Genomic DNA, 8,939 nt, shown 5'->3' with positions numbered 1-8,939 from the left:
ATATTCAAACATTAAGATAGGTTGAATATTTTATTTAGCAATTAAGTTTCATAAAACTTCATAAAATTATTCATAAAATATTCATAAAACTTTATAAAATGAATAAAATATGAATAAAACGTAAGTAGTTTTGTGGTTTGACATAAGAAAACATGAACCTGGGACAAATGCTCATATCTAGAACGGTTTTTAATGATCTTCGGACGACCACACTAGGAGCACTAATCTCAGTGATTGTCTATTATGTTAATAACGAAATTACTTTTAGGTAGAGCCCAATACCTAATGTCTAAAGTGAAAATATAATTTTTTATAATTAGGGATTAGCCACAGCATCTTTAATTATATAAAATTATATATTAATTAAAATTCACCTTAATGGACAAAACTTGTAATTAATTATTTAGATATAATAATTTTACCCCACAGGGATTTTATTATATTTTTATAATTAATTAGGATAATATATTAAGTTAAATTCTCTTAATTTACCCCACAGGGAGTTATGAGGATTTGATTTAATAGTGTTATCACAAATTTTAATTAAAGATAGATTTCATTCCTCCATTAATCTAAATTAAATATTTCATTAAATCTATCATAAAGTTCATACAATTTTATTAGATTTAAAATTTAGCCCACAGGCAATTTTAGATTTAATAAAATTTTCATCTTCATCATGTTTCTACATTGGTAAAACATGAATTCATTAAAGCCTCAATTCTTTTAACATCTAAATTTTTTTGTAATCCTATTCTTGCAGCTATTTCATCCACCTTTAAATATGCTGAAATCACTAGTGAAATCCCTGAGCTTAGGAGTGACAACTTCAAAATCTGGAAGGAACGAGTTCTTCTCCACCTAGCTTGCACTGACATGGATTATGCAATAAGGAAAGATGAACCAGCTGTTATCAATGATACTAGCACTGCTGCTGAGATTGCACTGCGTGAAAAGTGGGAGCAATCTAATCGTCTCTGCATCATGTTCATTATGTCCAGAATTCCTATGGGAATGCGTGGATCGGTGGAGCCACCTGAGAAGGTGAAAGACTTTATCAAAGTTATGGATGAGCAGTTTGACACTTCAGATAAATCTTTGTTCATCAACCTCATCCAAGAGTTCTCGTCCACAAAACTCACCGGTGTTAAAGGAGTTCGAGAACACATTTCTAAAATGAGGGACATCACTGCTCATTTGAAGAAACTCGACGTTATCATTCCTGATACCTTCCTGGTTCATTACATCCTTCACAATCTTCCTCCACAGTATGGGCCTTTCAAAATTTCCTACAACACACATAAAGAAAAATGGACTATCAATGAATTGATGACCATGTGTGTTCAAGAGGAAGCCAGGCTCCTACAGGAGCAAGGAGAAAGTGTTCACCTGACCACTCAACCTAAGAAACGCAAGCCATTCAAGAAGAACAAAGGGAAAAAGCCCATGGCTCCCAAGGCTGCCATAAAGAAAGATTCCATCAAATGTTTCTTTTGTAAACAAAAGGGACATGCGAAAAGGGAGTGCAGCCAGTTCAAGAAATGGATGGATGACAAAGGTAATCCAATTTCCTTAGTATGTTATGAATCTAATATGGCTAATGTTAATCTTAACACATGGTGGATTGATTCCGGTTCAACAATTCACATAACAAATTCCTTGCAGGATATTCAAAGTCTAAGGAAGCCAGTGGCAAGTGAGCAAAGCATCTTATCTGGAAACAAGATGGGCTCACATGTGGAAGCTATTGGAACATGCAATTTAGTTTTAAGTAATGGTTTTGTTTTAAAGTTAGAAAAGACCTTTTATGTACCAAGTTTCTCTAGAAACTTGATTTCAGTTTCAAGACTTATACCCTTTGGTTTTTCCTTTACATTTTCGTACAAATATTTTAATTTATATTATAAATGCGAATGTGTTGGAAATGGTATTTTGTACGATGGTCTTTACTGCCTTAATTTACAAAATAATACCACTAATAATGTTATGCATGTTCACGCTGGCACTAAAAGATGTGTTATGAAAGAGGATTCCTGTACATTGTGGCACCGGAGATTGGGACATATCTCCATTGATAGAATTAAAAGGTTGGTAAAAGATGGGGTACTCAATACCTTAGATTTTACTGACTTTGATACTTGTGTGGATTGCATTAAGGGAAAGCAAACCTCCAAGTCTGTCAAAACTGGTGTCCATAGGAGTTTTGAAATATTAGAAATCATACATACTGATATATGTAGTCCAGATATGGAGTCACATGGTCAGAAATACTTCATCTCATTCATAGATGATTACTCACGCTACATGTATATCTACTTACTTCATAATAAAAGTGAAGCATTAGATGTCTTTAAGATATTTAAAGCTGAAGTAGAGAAACAATGCAACAAGCAAATTAAGATAGTGAGATCAGATAGAGGAGGTGAGTATTATGGTAGATACACAGAAGATGGACAAGCACATGGTGCATTTGCGAAGTTTCTTGAAGAAAATGGGATTGTTGCCCATTACACCTTGCCGTACACCCGAGCAAAATGGTGTTGCGTAAAGAAGAAACCGAACATTAATGGACATGGTGCGGAGTATGCTTAGTAGCAACTCTAATCTTCCTAAATCCTTGTGGACTGAAGCATTAAAGACATCCGTGTACATATTAAACCGAGTTCCAACAAAGGCAGTCTCAAAAACTCCTTTTGAATTATGGAAAGGTTGGAAACCAAGTTTGAATCATGTACGCATTTGGGGATGTCCATCTGAAGTCAGAATATATAATCCACAAGAGAAGAAATTGGACCCAAGGACCATAAGCGGATTCTTTATAGGGTACGCTGAAAAGTCTAAAGGTTACAAGTTTTATTGTCCATCTCATAGCACAAGAATTGTGGAATCAAGGAATGCAAAATTTCTTGAGAATGCCTTGATCAAAGATGGGAGTGATCAATCAAAGGACTTAGGTCCCGAGAAAGATCCTTCGAACCTTCCACTTCAAAAGCAAGATTGATAATGGTTAACACTCACGTAGTTCAAACGAATGTTGAACAACCATTACCAATCACTTTGAAGATCCACAAGTTGGTAATGATAATCCAAGTAGGATCAAAATGTTCAAGAGTTGCCCGCAACCGTTGAACAACCCGCCGAACCCGCCGTCGCTCCCCAAGAGCCTGTTGGTGAAGTCTTAAGAAGATCTAATAGACCTATCAAACCAAAGATTTACAAAGACTATGTTGTGTATTTATTAGAATCTGATATTGGAATTGGAAATGATCCAGAAACGTTTTTACAAGCTATGAACAGTAGAGAATCAAAATTGTGGTACAATGCTATGGATGATGAAATGAATTCTATGAGGTGCAACAGAGTCTGGGAACTTGTAAAGTTGCCTAATGGGGCGAGAGCCATTGGCTGTAAATGGGTCTATAAAACTAAGAAAGACTCATTAAGCAACACTGAGAGGTACAAAGCGAGACTTGTTGCTAAAGGATTCACTCAAGAGGAAGGAATTGACTATACAGAGACTTTTTCTCCTGTATCAAAGAAAAATTCCCTCAGAGTCATCTTGGCATTAGTTGCTCATTTTGATTTAGAGCTGGAGCAGATGGATGTAAAAACTGCTTTTCTGAATGGTGATCTAGAGGAGGAGATATACATGAAACAACCAGAAGGATTCTCCTCTAGTGAAGGTCAGGATTTGGTATGCAAGCTTAAGAAGTCCATCTATGGATTAAAACAAGCATCCCGTCAATGGTATTTAAAATTTCATGATGTCATCTCTTCCTTTGGATTTGAAGAGAATGTCATGGATCAATGCATATACCTGAAGGAAAGTGGGAGTAAGATCTGTTTTCTTGTTTTATATGTGGACGATATTCTTCTTGCATCCAATGATAAAGGGTTGCTACGTGAAGTGAAACAATTTCTTTCAAAGAACTTTGAGATGAAAGACATGGGTGAAGCATCCTATGTCATAGGCATTAAGATTCATAGAGATAGATACCGAGGTATCTTAGGTTTATCTCAAGAAGCCTACATCAACAGAGTTTTAGAAAGATTTCATATGAAAGATTGTTCACCGAGTGTTGCTCCAATTGTGAAGGGTGATAAATTAAATTTAAGCCAGTGCCCAAAGAATGATTTTGAAAGAGAACAAATGAAGAACATTCCTTATGCTTCTGCTGTCGGAAGCCTAATGTATGCTCAGGTGTGCACAAGACCCGACATGGCTTATTCTGTCGGAATGTTAGGAAGATTTCAGAGTAACCCGGGGATAGACCACTGGAAAGCTGCAAAGAAAGTAATGAGGTATCTTCAGGGTACTAAGGATTACAAACTGATGTTCAAACGAACTGACAATCTAGAAGTAGTTGGCTACTCAGACTCGCATTTCATTGGTTGCGTGATTCACGTAAATCTACATGCTGGTTACGTGTTTATGTTCTTTGGTGGAGCCGTGTCTGGAGGAGTAACAAACAAACTTTGACCGCTACTTCTACTATGGAGGCTGAGTTCGTTTCTTGTTTTGAGGCTACATCACATGGTGTATGTCTAAAGAGTTTCATTTCAGGCCTTAGAGTGGTTGATTCCATTGCAAGGCCGCTAAAGATGTTCGTGACAATTCAACATGCTGTTTTCATGGCTAAGAACAACAAAAGTGGAAGTCGAAGCAAGCACATCGACATTAAGTACTTAGCTATTAGAGAACGTGTTAAGGAAAATAAAGTGGTCATTCAACACATTAGCACTGAATTGATGATTGCCGATCCTATGACAAAAGGCTTGCCACCTCATAAATTCAAGGATCATGTAGAGAACATGGGACTTGGTTCCCTTATGTAATTTGTACAAATAAAGTTATTATTAATGAAACTCTTATTTTGATTTTTCTCATATTTATGCGCATCTTAATTTTACATTTGAGACAAATTTCGAGGACTCCGAATAAACATAAGGTTTAGGGTTTATTCACTTAAGTACATTGCCACATAAAGTACATTGTTATATAATAAATGTATTGTAATACATGGAAGATAATACTCGATTCATAATGAGGACATGTCGCTATGATTCGTATGTTTATTATATAATGAGGAACGTTGGGTTTGAATATTTTAGTTTAAATGCTGACCAAGTGGGAGAATATTAGAATATTTTTATTTATGGAAATTATTTTCTAATTAAGGAAATGATTTTCTATTTAAGGAAATAAATGAATAATTGATTTTCTGATAAATGAATATTTTATATTCATTGAATCTGAACAAAATCAATTATGTAATATTCTATATATGGTCAGATTTCTATATTCATTACCTGATTTGATTTCCTGAATTAATTGTCAAAATATTCTGACAATTAATGTGGCGCAGATACTGATGGAGTATCTCACCTATAAATATAGGGTCTCGGTCCCCGAGCTCCTCACTCATTCTGAATTCATTCAGCAAATTCCATCTAAAGAGAGTTGAGAGAGCGAGGAAGCCCGAACTCCAATACCGAAGCTATCGCAGGGATTGAAGCTCAAAGATCAATGGCTGGAGGTACATCGATCCTTTCATTGCATATATTATTGATATGATTACAGTTTATTTTCCGCATTTCATATCATTTGTATATGCTATATTACATACACTATATATATAGTCTAACACATGATCCATCGGTTAACAGACCATGATGAGTTAGATTGATTTTAGTGGAAAACTAATTATGGGACGTTGTGTACTACTGACTATTCAAACAATAAAAATCCATGATTCATTCATTTTCTAGCTAAGTTTATTCTTGTTCAATTCAATTAAGTTTTACTTTTGATTTTGTGATTGTATTTAGTTTTGAATTGTGTTTCTTAGACATTATTACTGCTGTAATAATCAGTTTTGAGGGTAATCATTTACCACAATATATCAAAAAAATAATCATTTATTTTGCACCCAAATATTTAAATCTTAGGCTCAAATTGATCGGTATGATCAAATAAAATTTTATTGATTGTATATACATTTGAGTTTAGATTTAGAAAACCAATCATGTAGGATGTCAAATTAATTAGGGTGTACCAATCTGTAATTTTGATAAAATATTGAGTACCAAATAATTATTTACTAACTTAAATTACGGGTCAAACAAAATTTTCTTGTCAAAAAAATTTGAGGGTCAAACAAAATAATCTTATATTATATAGCACACTTGATTAAATGAACAAAACTCTAATCACATAAAAAATATATGCAAATTTGCAATTAACAAATCAAGAAAAAAGTACCTTGTAATCATTACTCAATTTTAATTTTGATTCGTCTACTAACAATAGAGTTTAGATTAGGTTAGATTTTACTTTTCAACCTCTACTAATAACACTTGTATTTAGTAGTGTTGTAAATTTGTACGTGTCTTGCTAATTTGGCATGTATTTATTTTTATTTTTTAAAAAACGGATTGTACTACAAAAATATATGAGTCGTACCGTATCGTACCAATATATTTAGAGGGTAGGCCTGGCTTGATGGCTCGTAGACCCGATATTTTCCTGTCGTGCTCAGATTCGTGTCGTACTTTACTTGTGCCAGCCTGTATTTCTTAAAGGGGTCTAGGCTCACTGTGCGATTGCATTGATGGCAAAAATACATTAGCAGACACCTTACCAAAAAAGTTAGAAAAAAATACATCAGCAGACTATATAAAAATAAGTAACATAACTACTTACAGAGCAGTAATTTCATATGCGAGAAAATCCACATTATCTATTGTGTACAAATCTAAGGAGTACCCCTAGTCTAAATCCCTAAATCCTACATTAGGCAAACTGGCCAACCAAACTAAAAGTGCCCCAGTTGACTTTTTTTCCCATCCTCATTCAAAATTTTCTAACTTACCTATTGTTTAGCTCCTTGTTTTGTAGTTCTATATGGGAAATTTGATTTTCTATACTTAAAAAATTTAATTTTTTTTTTTAAAACCAATACATTTTACAGTACAAAAAATATGACAACTTTTCCCTAAACCCTAAAATACCCCTCTCATTATTCTCAACTATCTCTCTCTTCCTCCTTTCTCTGTCAAAGGAAACCAACCCAACCCGTGAGCCATTGCACCACCCAAAACCCATCGCACCACCCAAAAATCGACACCACCCACGGTTAACCACCGCACCCAATTACCGTAGATCGAACCCACCCACTGTTGACCGCCCCCACCCCCTCTCTCTTCCTCTCTCTCACCGTGAGCTTCAAACCCACCCACCCACTGTTGACCGCCCCCACCCCCTCTCTCTTCCTCTCTCTCACCGTGAGCCTCAAACCCACCCACCCACTGTTGACCGCCCCCACTCACGGCGCACGACAGTCCCTCTCTCTCTCTTCGTCTCTCTATCGGACTGAACAGAAAAAAAAATGCACAGTGGTCCGATGGTCGGACCATATGGTCCGACCATCGGACCACTGTGCATTTTTTTTTTTTGTTTCGGTTTGAGGGAAACAAAGAGAGAGACGAAGAGAGAGAGACACAGTGGTCCGATGGTCGGACCCATGGTTCGATGGGTCCGATTGGTCAGACCCCATCGGACCATATGATCCGACCATCGGATCACTGTGTCTTTTTTTTTTGTTCGGTCCGAGAGAGAGAGACGAAGTAGATAGAGGGGGGTATTTTTAGGGTTTTGAAAAAAGTATCATATTTTTTGTAGTGTAAAATGTATTGGTTTAAAAAAAAATTAAGTTTTTTAAGTATAGAAAATCAAATTTCTCTTCTATATTTGCTAATTTCTAGAATGATCTTTTTTTATTATTATTTTAGTAAATCTACTTGTTTCCCATTTAGTTAGTTTCGTATTTCTATACAAAGATTGTAAAAGTTGTACACAGTATTCTCTGATCATGAACGATATTTATGAGTTTTAGGGTCACCTGCAATTCCACTTATTGGTTTCACTTCAAAAACAGACTTTGATGCACCACAATTTGTGCTCCAACTTTCTAATTTAATTTAAAGGATGTCAATAATCATAAAACAATAACTAAATTGCAAAAATTGGTCTCAAAAGAAATATGGTCAGAACTACAGAGTGCGAAACAAAGAAAGAAAAAAGAAATAGAAAAATTAATAAGAGAAAAAAAAGCAAGATATATAAAAGATGAAGAACAAATAACTCAAACAACTAATTAAGCCTATGTATTTCTACAAATTTAAACTTATTTAAACTTTAATTAGATAAATCCCAGTAACAATACAGCATCATTATTCAGATGAATAAATAATAAACATAATACAAAATCCTAATAATCTAATAAATCATAAATTTATAACAATGCTCCTGATTATTTATTTTTGATTTAGCATCAACAAGAGAAAATGTAGACAAACTCCCATGAAAATCTTACAATAGGAACTTTGACGCAATGCTTTAACTCAGCATTTGGCTTCACAATCAATACAGTATCTAGAGTTTTTGTTTAATATTCTTAAATTCTTAAGGATATGTTTGGAAATTGGATTTTGGTGGGGAAAGAAATAGGTAAGGAAATTGAAAAAAAGTTGATTCAATAGATTATCGAACATGAAATTTTGATTTTTTTTTTTCCACTGTTTTTTCCCTACATTTTTCTTTCTATGCCAAAATCCAACTTCCAAACATAAAATCCACCAACCAAATCTTCTCACTTCGTATGACATTGTGCCCCAAAAAACAGATTGAATGGCAAAAACAGAAAAAAATTATTTTCTTATTCACACAAAATTATCAAATATAGGGAAAACAATGAGATGAAAATGTACACACCTCTTGATTCCATCATACATTGATGATAATTCTATTTCATATCAATTTATGTGGGAAAACTGTACAGATTACACAATATGTACACACATATACAAATCGATACTCCTGCAATATAAATACATCTAGAAAATTGAACTTTCTCATCATGGAATCAAACAATAAAAAG

The sequence above is a fragment of the Cannabis sativa genome, chromosome X (assembly GCF_029168945.1).
Source record: "Cannabis sativa cultivar Pink pepper isolate KNU-18-1 chromosome X, ASM2916894v1, whole genome shotgun sequence".
NCBI lineage: Eukaryota > Viridiplantae > Streptophyta > Magnoliopsida > Rosales > Cannabaceae > Cannabis > Cannabis sativa.
The sequence above is the reverse complement of the archived record's forward strand: the minus strand, read 5'-3'. Positions refer to the sequence as shown.